The sequence below is a fragment of the Bombus pascuorum genome, chromosome 7, assembly GCF_905332965.1.
Source record: "Bombus pascuorum chromosome 7, iyBomPasc1.1, whole genome shotgun sequence".
In the NCBI taxonomy this organism is placed as follows: domain Eukaryota; kingdom Metazoa; phylum Arthropoda; class Insecta; order Hymenoptera; family Apidae; genus Bombus; species Bombus pascuorum.
The window spans coordinates 5800002-5813642 of NC_083494.1; the positions used below are offsets into that span (position 1 = coordinate 5800002).

The following is a 13641-nucleotide window of genomic DNA, read 5'->3' on the forward strand; positions in this document are numbered from 1 at the left end:
GACCGAGAATAGTAACACACCTAGCGACTGTCTGCCTGCAGTGGTTCTCTGTTTTTCATACCGTTTTCAAACTTGCTAACTGAAATTCGCAGTGGAAAAGAACGCCTCTCGCGCGGTGGCCATAGTTTCACGGAGAAGTTTCAGCTGTGGTCACGCTACCTGACGATTATGATTGACAAGTCACTGCGTTGACAAGCTTGACCTATTGACTTTGTCGACAAAATATCAAACGTAGAATATAATTGAAATGGAATATGATAATTACAGACGATAGGACTTGAATTATGCACCACTTACTTTTGCTCTGTTTTTATTTCACCGATTTAATATGTTAAGGTAGTGTTGATGTAATAATTTTGGTTGCAGTTTTGCCGTAATAACGTACATTTTAAAACGGAGTGGCGACCAGTACTGATGGTAAAAATCATGCAGGTGATTTCGAACGAGGAGATAAGTTGAAACTATGGAATAAGCATTTTTCATTCGAGGCTCAGTTTTCGAGAAAATCGTGTTTATATCGAAAATTTGTGTATACGTTTCAAGTATATTTGAAGCTGGATACTTTCAGACTGGAAGCTATTCTACGTATAGAAATGAGTCGAAAATGTAGAATAAAATTTCTTCATAGGATGCTTCGTTTCGGACAAAATAAGATTTGAAAATTAATCCTTTTTTTTTTTTTTCAAAAATGATGCTTTACACTGATACATTTTATTCTATATTTTTCACTTATTTTCGCATATAGAATAATCTCCTGCTGGTTGTTTATTCGTACTCAATTGTTAATGAGCCAAATCCAAATATGCTAGACAAATTTTCCAATTCGATTTTGTCTGTAAGGAAGCCTGAAATGAATAATATTTGTTGCATATCTTCGACTTGTTTTTTTATGTAGAATCGCCCTCACCCTGTGTAATATAAATTTTATATGATTCTTGAATTCTTTATTAGGATATTATTACATAAAATAGATAGTGGCACCATGTATTATATGTAATTGCATGAATTTGTAGAAATGAATTTAGATACTGAACATATCAAGTGTTCTATTATGTTATTTTACTATCGTCTATGATTTATTTTCTAATATCATTGTATTCTTTAATAACGAGTGCTTTCAGGCGTCAAGCAGAGTTTTTTGTTACCTTTTATTTGAAATAAAAAGTAACCACAACAAATAAAAAATAAAACAAGTAACCACTGCAAATAAAATAACAAACAAGCTTATTTCAAAATAAGAACGAATGCAAATATAAATTCCAATATTTTACTTGAAAAATAAATTATCTCCAAACGATAATTTCAAATAGTAACGTAAAATAAGAAACGGAAGTTTTTCCTATATGTAAAAGACATACCAATTATTATAAATTTGCTCTTAATACAACTCGAACATTTCACCAGATGATCGAGTCACATCGCCATTAAATAATAGTAACGAAACAGTCGTTCAACTGGACCTCATAATGAGAGACGAGTACTTGTTAACGAAATCAATCATGTTTGAAACGTTGTACACTATGCTCGTCGTATTAAGTGTGCGTTTTGGGATGAATATTCCATGGCACGATAAAAAGAAAATTATTTTCTCGGTAAAGACAAATAACAAATATCTGAATGTCAAATAAAATAACAAGATAATAAAATAATAAAATAATTTGGTCTTCAGATACATCGTTACTTAAATAGCATCATCTAAGATGCAGAGCATCTTAAAGTAGCAGAACAAGAAGCAAATAAAGCCAAAATTTTATTAGGATAATTATTTGAATAAAAATTTATTTCGATAATACCCAGCCCTGCCATCAAGTATACGCTGATGTAATGTATTTTATCTAATTGTAAGTCACTTAAGCGAACATGCGTATCACTGTGCTCTACCGTCTTTCCTAGGAATTGGTAACGTACGATACTCTGCATTCGAAATATGTACCGCGAACGTTGAACCCGCTTGTAAACATGTCGCTGTATCTTAAACCCTGTCTTTACAAATAAATTCCCGCGATCTTACCGGATTTCTCTAATCGCTTATCTACTGTATTTATAACAATACGTAATTCACAATCCCGTGTATAAACATTATAATAATGCTTCAAGTTACATTGAACTATTTATCTTGAAATATCGATAAGTAAAAGTATCGATGTTTATCTATAAATCAGAGTGATAAAATTCTCTGTATATTTGATTCGTTTCACGCATATTAGTTGCGAAGTTAAGTGATCGAAATGGATGGCATTTTATGTTTTATATGTAGTAATGAAATATAGATATAAAATAAGATAAAATATATTGGGTTGGCAACTAAGTGATTGCAGATTTTTGCATTACCACCTAATGACAAAATCCGCAATCACTTAGTTGCCAACCCAATAAATAACATGGTAAGTAATTTATTGTACCATCCGTACATTTCGATGTTTAAATGGATGCAATACATATATAGTATAAGTCTAATAATATTTCAGCAGGCCATAAAATATGCACGAAGAAAATTGTAATATTACTCGGATAGTCGAGCTGCTTTTCTTCTTCGGTCGCGCTTTCCTCCCTCTCTCCCATGGAAAAATAATAAATTATAAATAATAAATAAATCTGTCGTCTTACAACCTTATTTATTTTGATTATTTACAGATAAAATGATGTTCCGCTTTATCAATATGTATCTTGCAACAGGATATCGTGTATTCTTCCGAATATTGATAAAATATTTGCGTAGTCTGTTGAAGCGTTAGAAATTAGATATTTCATGAAATATAACTTGCATATGCTTGCTACCTTACACCGTGTTATCTACGGAGATTAAGCAATTCGTATTTATTTACTTTCATGGAAAGTTTCAAACAATTAATTAGTTTTCCGAAATAAAATATACACAATAAATAAAGATAAACTTATCTAAAGAAAAATTACATCGCTCGCAATATTCATCTATTTTGTAGCCTACGTCTACATATTTACAGAGGACTTATAGACTGCGAAATACAATTAAAAAGCTCTGGAGTAGATAAGTTCTGAACGTGTTATCATTTAGCGAAGAAAAACAAACTGTCGTAAAAGCGAAGTGAAACTTCTGTGTACCATTCGTCATTTCAGAATTCTAGCTCAACATAACCTCAACGCGATGACCTCTTAATTCGGAGGTTAGGAGATGCCCGGGAAATTCTCGTGGAACGTTACAAAATCAATTTTATCGTCAACAGCTACGAAACTCTTTCATTAGACACGAAAAATAATATGGTCCCTTTATATCGAATTCACTGTAACTTCGTTCAGGTTTAGGTTAAGACCAAATATTTTCCCGCCATTTTTTAGAATTTCAAGATCAGTTAGTGGGTTAGTCCATAAGCTCGTAAGTTATAGAGTAGCGTCTTTTTTTTTAAATATATTTTTTTATTACTTTTTAGGATGAAGAGTTATTCGACTTATAAGTATCCGGATACTTCGATCGTTTTATCCTAACGGTATGTGAATTTGGTTGAACTATAGAAATTAATGATGAATTATTAATTAGAAGCAACGCTTACTATCATCTTATAGAGAAATATTAGAATGTAAATCTGTATCACGCATTAAAAAGCACAGCAATAATTTTATTTTAGTATTTATATAATGTATGTAAAAAAATAATTATATATTATGTATTATATAATGATATGTACATTCGCTGTTTGAACATCACTGATTGTTTTAGCAATAAAGCATTTTTATCGTTTAGTTTAGAAGATCCTTCTCAATCTGTCTTATAATCCAAGGATTGAAAAATCTGCAGATAAAGAGTTTGTGAAGTAGTAAAATAGTTTTGTAAGATATGACAATTTTAACGTCAGTTTTGTTATTACATATTGACTTTCGAAGATCGATTGAATCAACTTATAATGTACGTACTATTATGTTACTATTATGTTACGTAGCAGGAACAAAATCGAGGTTGGAACATTTGTCGATGACAGAGATGGAGCGTTGGCCTCAAGGTATTGTCCGATATATCGGGTCATCCGATAAGTAATGCGGCTTTTCTTAGAGTTAGTTCAAAACAATGGAAGTTGTTACTGTCAGAGTTTTAAAAAATTAGAATAGATAACTTTACATGGAAAGATAGTGAATTATAAAAACACGAGGAAATTTATCACTGGTCGATTATTAACAGGTAATTGTTTATTTTCCTTCTGATATTTCCTTCCAACGATCGCATTACTTAAAGATGACCTAATATAAATATATGGAGGATCTAACAGAACCAAACAGGGAAGGCTATATAAATTAGACATACTGCCAATACTCTGCAGTAGATGCCGAAGAACGTTTAGCTGGAAGGCATGAATTTAGTATATTGGGGGAAAAGGAGGAAAGAAGAAAAATAAATGATGCAGAGGCATGCCAGTTATGTAAAGGAAAGAAACCTTGAAGCATTTTATATCAGCATGTTCTCGGTACCAACAATATGGTATGCAAGGAGAGAAAAAAGCAGACACTTGGTTCCACGTACTAATCACTGAGACCAGAGAAGGGGCTAAAAACATCTTCAATTATGTGCAATCCACCATGAAAATCAGAAGACTGTAGATGAATAATAAACTATCTTTTTATATATAGATATATAGATTATATAATAGATGTAAATACATTTATATATATTATATTAACATTTATATTATATATTTATATTATATACATTTATATTAACTCATCCTATAAGCAAAAAAAATAAAATCAGATTAAAAGAACAAATTACCTTGTTGACAAAGTGATTTCCAGTATAATAATATTTTAATATAATTTTTTATAATTCACTGTTTTTCCCTATTAAGTCTCCGACTTCAATTTTTTAAAACTTTAATAGCAGCAGCTACCACTTTTCAACTGAATTCTTGGGAAAACCGCATTATATATGGGATCACTTAATATGTATTTGTCAAATGTCCAGCTGGACAAATTGTAAAGTACAAATTAAATAATAATAATAAACTTAATACGTTGCTGTACTGTATACACTAGGATAGACACATACATATTAATTATTAAACAAAAGTAAGTAATATAACACAATAAAATACAAATATAATATAGTAACTAAAAGTTCAATAAGTTGATAAGAACTTATTATATAAGAAAGTAAGTTTCGTAATTAAAAATATGTCTTGCCACAAGTAAGCAAGTATCTGAATACTTTTGAGTAATCTTATGAGCGTATATGTGTAACATGTTATTCTGCAATCATCGAAGTGCGCTTTGATGTCGTATATTTTATTTGATTAATTAATCGAATTCTATCTCGCTATTCGTTTAAAAAGAAATTTTGACAAATTTAAAATAGTACATTTATTTCGAGGTTCAACTTTCAGAATTACGGTAATTTCTTTCCAGCTTCTATCGCTTTAAGGTTTCGCAATATAATTCGCAAAAGTAATGACGCAAAATGAATTTCCGATCTTTCCATATTAATCGTTTCATATTATTCCGCGGTCTGTTTATGACCTAACGATACCAATCGACGATTTAAAAGAATACCAAATGGGCACCATCTACATTTAGCAAAAAGAGTCAGACAGAAAATGAACTGCAAAGTGCGGAAACCGAAGGCAGAGAAATTAACGCGGAGGAACTCGTTCTGCTGAATCAACGTGCTCACGCCACGTAACTTTACGAGTCTTTTAATTAAGTCAAATAGTTCGTTACTGTGCAAATGTCTGGAAACAGACTGTGAAATTAATACGATTTCTCATCGGCGAATGAATCGACTTCAACGATTACATTAAACAAGGCACCATACGGGATCTGATTCAAGCAAATGGATAGGATAGGTGTTTAATAACACGGCAACAGTATTACAATCGATAAACTTACCACGTTTGCATTGCGTGTTTCGTTTGAGTAACTAATTAAGCTTCGGGACGTATGTGTACTCACGTTCGACTATATACATACTTCTATTATATTTAGTTCGGGTATTTGATGAATGATCGTAATGCGTATATATAGTGTGTATATGTATACCATAGTATATATATACCCTATATACATATATAGTGTGTACATAAAAATATAATGTAATACTGTAATATAATAATAATATAAAAATAATATAATGTGTATATATACCATAGTTACCTTCTTATAGATGTATAAGAAATTATATATATATAAGAATCTTATTAGAATTAGAATCTTATTATTTTATATTTCTAAGGAATTCTATTATTATATATTACAATTTACTTGAGCATCTAAAACATTATTTTTGAAGATATGAAAAAGACTTATTAACGAAAATTGTTCAGTATAGGGGAGGCTATAATATTTTTTGGGAAAGATTCTAATAATTTTCTTGCAGCTGGAGGAATAGCTGTGGAAATACTATATCTTGGCAAAAGGTACATCGATAAGGAAATTGCAATAGGGCGTATAATTCTATTTTTTCTTCTAAAAGAGATTTTCGTATTCTTCTTGCGTTCCGATATTAAAAACGTAGAACGTGACTAATCATAACGACCATCTTGTTCCAAACTGTTCGAAATAAAATACTTTGCAAAGACTTCATACTTTGACTAAATTACTCCTTAATGATAATTTGAAGGAGGGAAGATTAAAAAATTTTCATTTTAATACGATATGTTAAAATTCATAAAAAAAATACATTATGCAACAACGTTGATTTAATCCAATTACGCGCTATATATTCCTACACTGTATCATTAATAGCCTTGTAGTTGATGTAACACGATGTAACATACTAATGAAAAATAAATCGACCCATATATGTATATTTTTAAATACTCATACTTCGTTCGTTATTGTATAAAATATACATATTTTCCAGTTTATAGTACGATTCAACATATTTATTTCACTTTACTCATAAGCAAACTAAATTCATGAAACATTCTCCTATGAAAATTATATTTTACATCAAAATTATATTTTACAATGAAAGTATTATCTTTATCCTTCTTGATCATAAATTATTATAATCATAGATTCATGTTTATTAAATATCTTCTATGTATCGTTTTTATGATTAGTAAACTTCGAAACTTTATGTAATTTTGCGCACTTTTATGAATATAGTTAAAGAAATGGAAGAAGCTGAGATTTTACAGTCAGCACTGTACTTTCGATATCTTACATAAAGGCCGCAGATAAAAAGGCGAGTAGTCGTCATATTTCTCAATTTTTATAGAAAATCAACTTTATAGTTCGATATATCGTCAATCGATCTTATATCTTTTTATTCGATTTTCAGATACGTGTTTTTGTCACCTCTTACACATTTAGAGAATGTTAATAACATTGGTCGTGTACGCAGAGCAATGTTAATTAAGTAGAACTGGCGTCATAACTACACTGCAAATTTATGTATTTATATATTTATTAAACCTTTAATTTAATCGAGATAAAAATAAAAATTAATAGTGAATGAATCTTTTAAGAAACTTAAAGCATTCGATGTACGAACCATAGTGTTATCTTATTGACAAATAAAATTAGCATCTTCGCTTCCTTTTGTTAATGCTAGCAAAACCATTTACGTACACCTGTGTTTCTTTTCTAGGATTCCCGAAAAGGTATCACACACCCAAATTTATCATTAGGCTGAAATAATTATAAGATTTTACCTAAAAAAATATAGCTTTGACTTTATGGAAATTTCGGCCATCGTATATACAGGCGAAATAGAAAGCAAACAGCGTATACTACGTTAATGTTCCATATACGCGAAGAAATCAGACCAGATACATCAAAGAACAAGCAGTGACCAAACATAGAAAAGACAATCAACGAGAAGCAAATATGAGAATCAACAAAATTAAGAGATGCGCGAAACTAAGGGCATTTTGTCTAGAAGAATAGTATCAGCAGCAATATTAACTCAAATTGGAACCAAAGAAACCTCTGAGAATAAGATAGAATAAGACTGAGAATTAAGACACTAGAATTTTAAGTCAATTCTGAAATACACTCTGCTCTAGTTCTATCTATTGTCTGTTCATTCCTGCTATACTATATTATGTTATTCCGCGTGATATACTATATATCATATTACATTAAATGTTGTTGCGTTCTATTCCATTAGTTCACCAGTTCTTAACACTTTACTGACCGATAGCCGATTAATCGGCTTTTTTTCGCCGACAATCTTTCTCATTATTTTCTTTTTTTTTTATTTTATTTTGATTTTTACAATTTGTCCTGAAGGACATTTGGTAAAGTGTTATATCTCATTGATAATAAAAAATAAAATAAAAATAAATATAGCATGTGGGTGGCTACCCCCAGCGGGGTGCCAACTTCGTGTTTTCTAAGTTATATCTTTTATGTTTTCTCATTATTTGAGCAGTAATTTGTTATTTAGTAGTAAGGTACCTTGCTCAGCTGCGTCAGTTGCGTTGCTTTGTAAGCTCTCACAGTTTTATACCAATTTGAAAAACTTATCGTTCGCGATGAACGAAAAGAATGGTATTGGAGAGTCTAAACCGAAACAGAGCCGGCGTCAGGGGAAATTTGTTCCTAAGCTGCCGATCGGACGTGCGTATGCTGTTGAACCGCCAGCGGTCAGTAAAGTATTAACCTTTCGTTTATGGACTCCCTTTAAATTCTTCGCTATTGCCCCCCCCCCCCCTCCCATGACTCAACTGAACGCTGAAATCCGTAATGTGGCAAATACGTACAATTGGAACACTCGTCAACTGCTCATCAATAACCTTCAAATTTGCAGAGAAGAGATTCGTTATGAATAAATACGCGTATTAAATATTTTTTATTCCCATAGTGGGGACTTGGCGGACCCACGGAGGTCTGCAGACCGCAGATTAAAAACCGCTGACCTAGTTCATAAGATAGATGTTACACCGGTACAATGGTAATATAGTATTGGTATAGTTGAGAAATCAAAATTACATCAAGTATGTACGTTTGTAATATATACATATTGATGCTGGATATTGTGCTAGGCAACAATAAACAAATAATAATACTAATAATATGCGGTAATGTATAAAATATTCGAAATAATAATAGTAGTAATAATATGTAGAAATATATAAAATATTCGAAATGTAATATACCTTATAATATTTACTGAATGAAACGAAGCTCTATTTAAGTTTTGGATTTTTAGTTGTGTTCATAAAAGTATGAATTTGTATAGGTACACATCCGCGGTCTACTAATAGCTACACTAATATTATCGGTTTCTTTAGAAAACACGAAGGATTTATCACCGATCCACGAAGGCTACACTAACTATTCCATGTTAAAATACTTCTCCTTAACTATCAAGTACCACGAAGGCCGGAAAATTAATAGAAATAAATTTATCGTATTTATCGCGTATAATTTTCACATATTTTTGCACACTATGCACATTCTTACATGTACGTTAAAATTATCCACCGATGTACAAACATCAGCAGCCTACTGATTAGATATCGACGAATAATAATAAATAAATAATAAATAATACATAAGAAGAAATATCATATCTTATTAATGGAATCGAAGGTACAACAAGCTCGTTCAATTGGATCAATGAAACGACGCGCAGCGACAAAAGCGATGAAAACAACCGCATCGAAAGTTTGTGTTTCTCTTATCGGAAACGTTACGCAATATGCTCCGATACGATAGAAAATCTTCCGCTCCTTTTCCCTCTTCTGTGACTGATAACATAATCGTGCATCATAATAAAGCTTCGTTTAGACAGGAAGCAATCGATCAAAGTTCGACGAAGGTTTGGAAATGAGTAAAGAAGATTTTATGTAACAGGAAGCTTCAAACCATATTTCGAAAATAAGTCGTTCATCCTCTCACTCTGCGATCCTCGATTTTCTATCATTCTTTCTTTCTTTTTTTTTTTCAAAATTTTAAGGAGATATTTATAGACAAAATCGAACCAAAGAGTTTTTTTTATTATTTAATTTGTACTTTACAATTTGTCCAGCTGGACATTTGATAAATGAACCAAAGAATAACACACACTGATAAGAAATTTTGTTCGTATTTTGTCGAAGCTTGAGACGAGCTTAACGTTAGAGAAAATGATTGTGTCGAGAATGATGGAAAGACGTGAAAGAATGCGAAGCTACGCTGCATCTTATAATTAAAAAACGGCTGTAATATTCTCAATTCTTGTGCGGGTACGAGTTATAAAATACGACGTGGTAGAATTTGATTAGACCATTCGGTAGAAAAGTGAGAGTAACGATCCGCGATACCCATTGGTTATAGCCAATGTTAATAAATAAAATACGAGGAGAAAGTCTCCTACAGATGTGGCTCATGGGTGTCCTTATTCATGGGAAAAACCTGCTATTTCGCTGGACACATCTGCTTTCTCCGTAATTAGCCAGAGCATGCAACAAACCCAAGGACCGTTCAAAGGATCATCCTTAAACCGAAAATACTTATATGAATAGAAGTTAAGCTAAAAAGATTCGGTTTATGGTGGTTCCTTGGGTTTATTGCGGGTCAGTGTAACGAGGGGTAGGCCTTGGCGCCAGACTGAGAGGAACGTCGCACGGACCATCTCACGCGACGTAACAAATGTATATCCATTATTTCCTTATAAAACTAAAGAAACTTTTCGGATGACCTAATATATTACGCACGTTACACGAAACTTCGCGAAATTTCAATAGCAGTATAACGAAACACGATTATCGCTATTACAATAGCAAGATTTGAGACCTGTGCGAAAATGTATTGAGAAGTTGCATATATCGCGGTCATACGCTTAATGAAAAACTAATACATAGCATGTGTAGTAGTGTGAAACGTACAATTATACTAAGAATAGTCTCACTGTTGTGACTTATTAATATAGCGAATAATTAAAAAATCGTTCAAATTCTTCGACGATCTTTATTCTACGATAAATACATTTTTAACTTCTGTACACACATTCTGACCCCTTTCAAATTTTTCGTTTCAAGTTAAATAAGACATTCAAAAATAAAATTTTCATCTATCTGGTGAGTGTCTTGAAATGCAACATAATTCATTCAAAACGTTTTGCTTAATAAAACCAAGGGATGACTGAAATAGATTCAACCTGTATTACGTATACGTAGAAACAAAAAGTTTCTACGAATATTCCAATATTTCTGTAAATAAATAATTTCGTAAATAATTTCCTAATAAAAGTATACCGTCTTTCCTATAATACTTTACTGTTGCTGGCTGAAGTATATGGTTTCAAACTATAGATATCGAAGTTATAATTTGATACACACAGGAGTCTCTCAAATAACATGTTATTCTTACAATTCTTACGGATTCGCTGTACGACGGTTCGAGAATCGAAGAAATTGGAGAAATCCGCGCGAAAAGAAACTTAATGGGAATTTTCAAACGCCATTCGATGTTTCCTAGACAAGTGAAGCTACCTCAGATTCGCGCATGGAATTTTGCAACATTGAAATTTTGTAATATTCCAATTTTTAATCCGTTTTTAGTCCGTGGAATCGTATTGGCACGCTCGTAAGAGTAGAAAATGGCAACTTCAAGCTATTCGGATAAAAATCTATAAAATTTTTTGTAACTAATATGAATAACGTTAATATGTAATATTTCAAATTAATTATCGATTGCTCTAATAAAAATATATTAATTACAGGAAATACGTACTTTTATTAATTATTACAATCTAGTCGGCATTTTTCCATCATTTTTCAATTCTACGTTTCGTATAACACGTTTCGCGTGATACGACGTTTTTTCGGAATTTAACTACCGGTTAACTACGGTACCTGATACCTGTACAAATGTTTCGCATGGTACTTTAAAATTCTGTAATATGATAGAAATGTTGAAAATCGTGTTCTACGGTACTCGAAATTACTAGACGATAAAAAGTTCCGGAATTTTTGAGCACCTACGTGTTCCAATAAAACTATATTTAGGCGTGGCAAAATGAATGCCGTATTGATAATTTATCATTGCACGATGTTACAAACGAGTACATATAATCATCAACGTCGACGATCACTGAAGATTTCCTCATGTCGGCTAAATTAATCGAAGAACATATGTTTGTACGTATTACAAACGAATGGAAGAGTCGTAGAAGATCGTATCTGTTGGATGTGAAAGAAAAATTTCTCAAGGAAAATCCAATCAGTGCAAACTTTGACCACAAACGACGAACAATAATATTACATCGTCTTGGAATATTTTAAATTGGCCAATCTAGATTTATATACATTATAAAGTCTTATTAAGTTAGAAAAATTTACCAAATGTCCAGTTGGACAAATTGTAAAGTATAAATTAAATAAAAAAAAAAGCTATACAGTCTCGTTTAATCCAAGTTTCGTATATCTTTATACAAAGATTTCCTTCTTTGTTTTATTTATTTATCCTATGTCGCATCAGCTTTTACGTTATAAGTCTTTGGTTACAAATAAGCATTATCAATACGATCATTTATTGTTACAACAATAATCGTTCAAACTAAAGCTATCAGCCACAGCTGTTACGTTGCACTACGATACAGACTATAAAGTAAGGATGTACGCCAATAACTTTTGCGATCACTGTATGTACATACACAGCTAACGATTATATACAGTGTAACATTATCAAACGCAACGCGTCTGTTCCGATGATTCACTATGGATGAAAGAGTAGCACCGTGACCAGGCAACTATGTATCAGCGAATCTGTTGAGAGAAATTCGCGTGGTAGCAAAGAACGAAATCCCTTACGTGTAAAGGTTATTTTCGTCCGTATCATTCTACGGTGAAAACACGATGTTCCTTTTTGCTCGTTCCACTATGCTTTTGTACAGAATACGAACGTAACGATGATGTTGCACTGTGGCACTCGCTGGAAATACACTCGCTGCTGGTTTTGTTGGCGAGAATATCGCTCCGTTTACCTTAATCCTCCTCTTTTTTCTCTTTTTTTTTGCACTTGAAAAAGTTTATCGAAAAATGTCGTCGTGTAATCAGCAACGAAAAGATATGCTTGAAATGTTTATTAAAAACGGTTAATTTTCGTAGCTATCGCTAGATCTCAAAAGAGATTTTTCGACAAATCAAATGATTAAAAAATTGTAATTTTTTTATCGTTCCATAGTTTTAAATATCAACTTTTAAGCATTCCGATCACGAATAACCACTGTAGATGGTCAACATTTATTTTTATTTACTTATTGTCGCATCGATTAATAGTCATTAGCGATTGTTAATTAAAATTAATTTACGTTGTTTGATAGGATCATTACCTTCGCGTACTTGTAATTATCTTACGTCTTTTGTATGTACATACATGTGTATGTAGATTAGGTAAAGTAGCATCAAAGTACACAGCTATTATTATTACTGCAATAGTTATATAGTTATCGAAATACAGTTATACAGGTAGAAAGAGTATAATTAAGAGTAAGTTTAATAAGAATAAATTTCAGCATATAAATCATGTAAATCAATCTTATTTTATAGCTGGTAGGCAAAGATTAATAAAACTACAGTTACATAGTTATAGTAATTGCTTTTGGTTATGAATAACTATTATTCACGATGAGAACATTTTGTGGTTATTAGTAACCGTTATCGATGACAGAACTTCTTCTGGCTACTAATATCTAACCATTATCGATAATGGAATTTCTTTTGGTTACGAATAACCATCATAGATAAC

General features: G+C 31.8%; 1 protein-coding gene across 2 annotated transcripts in view; it reads right to left on the minus strand.

Moving 5' to 3' along the window:
* The window catches only part of LOC132909274 (UBA-like domain-containing protein 2), an 82375-nt gene that overhangs the window by 14561 nt on the left and 54173 nt on the right, over nt 1-13641 (minus strand). The gene's annotated exons all lie outside the window — the stretch shown is intronic.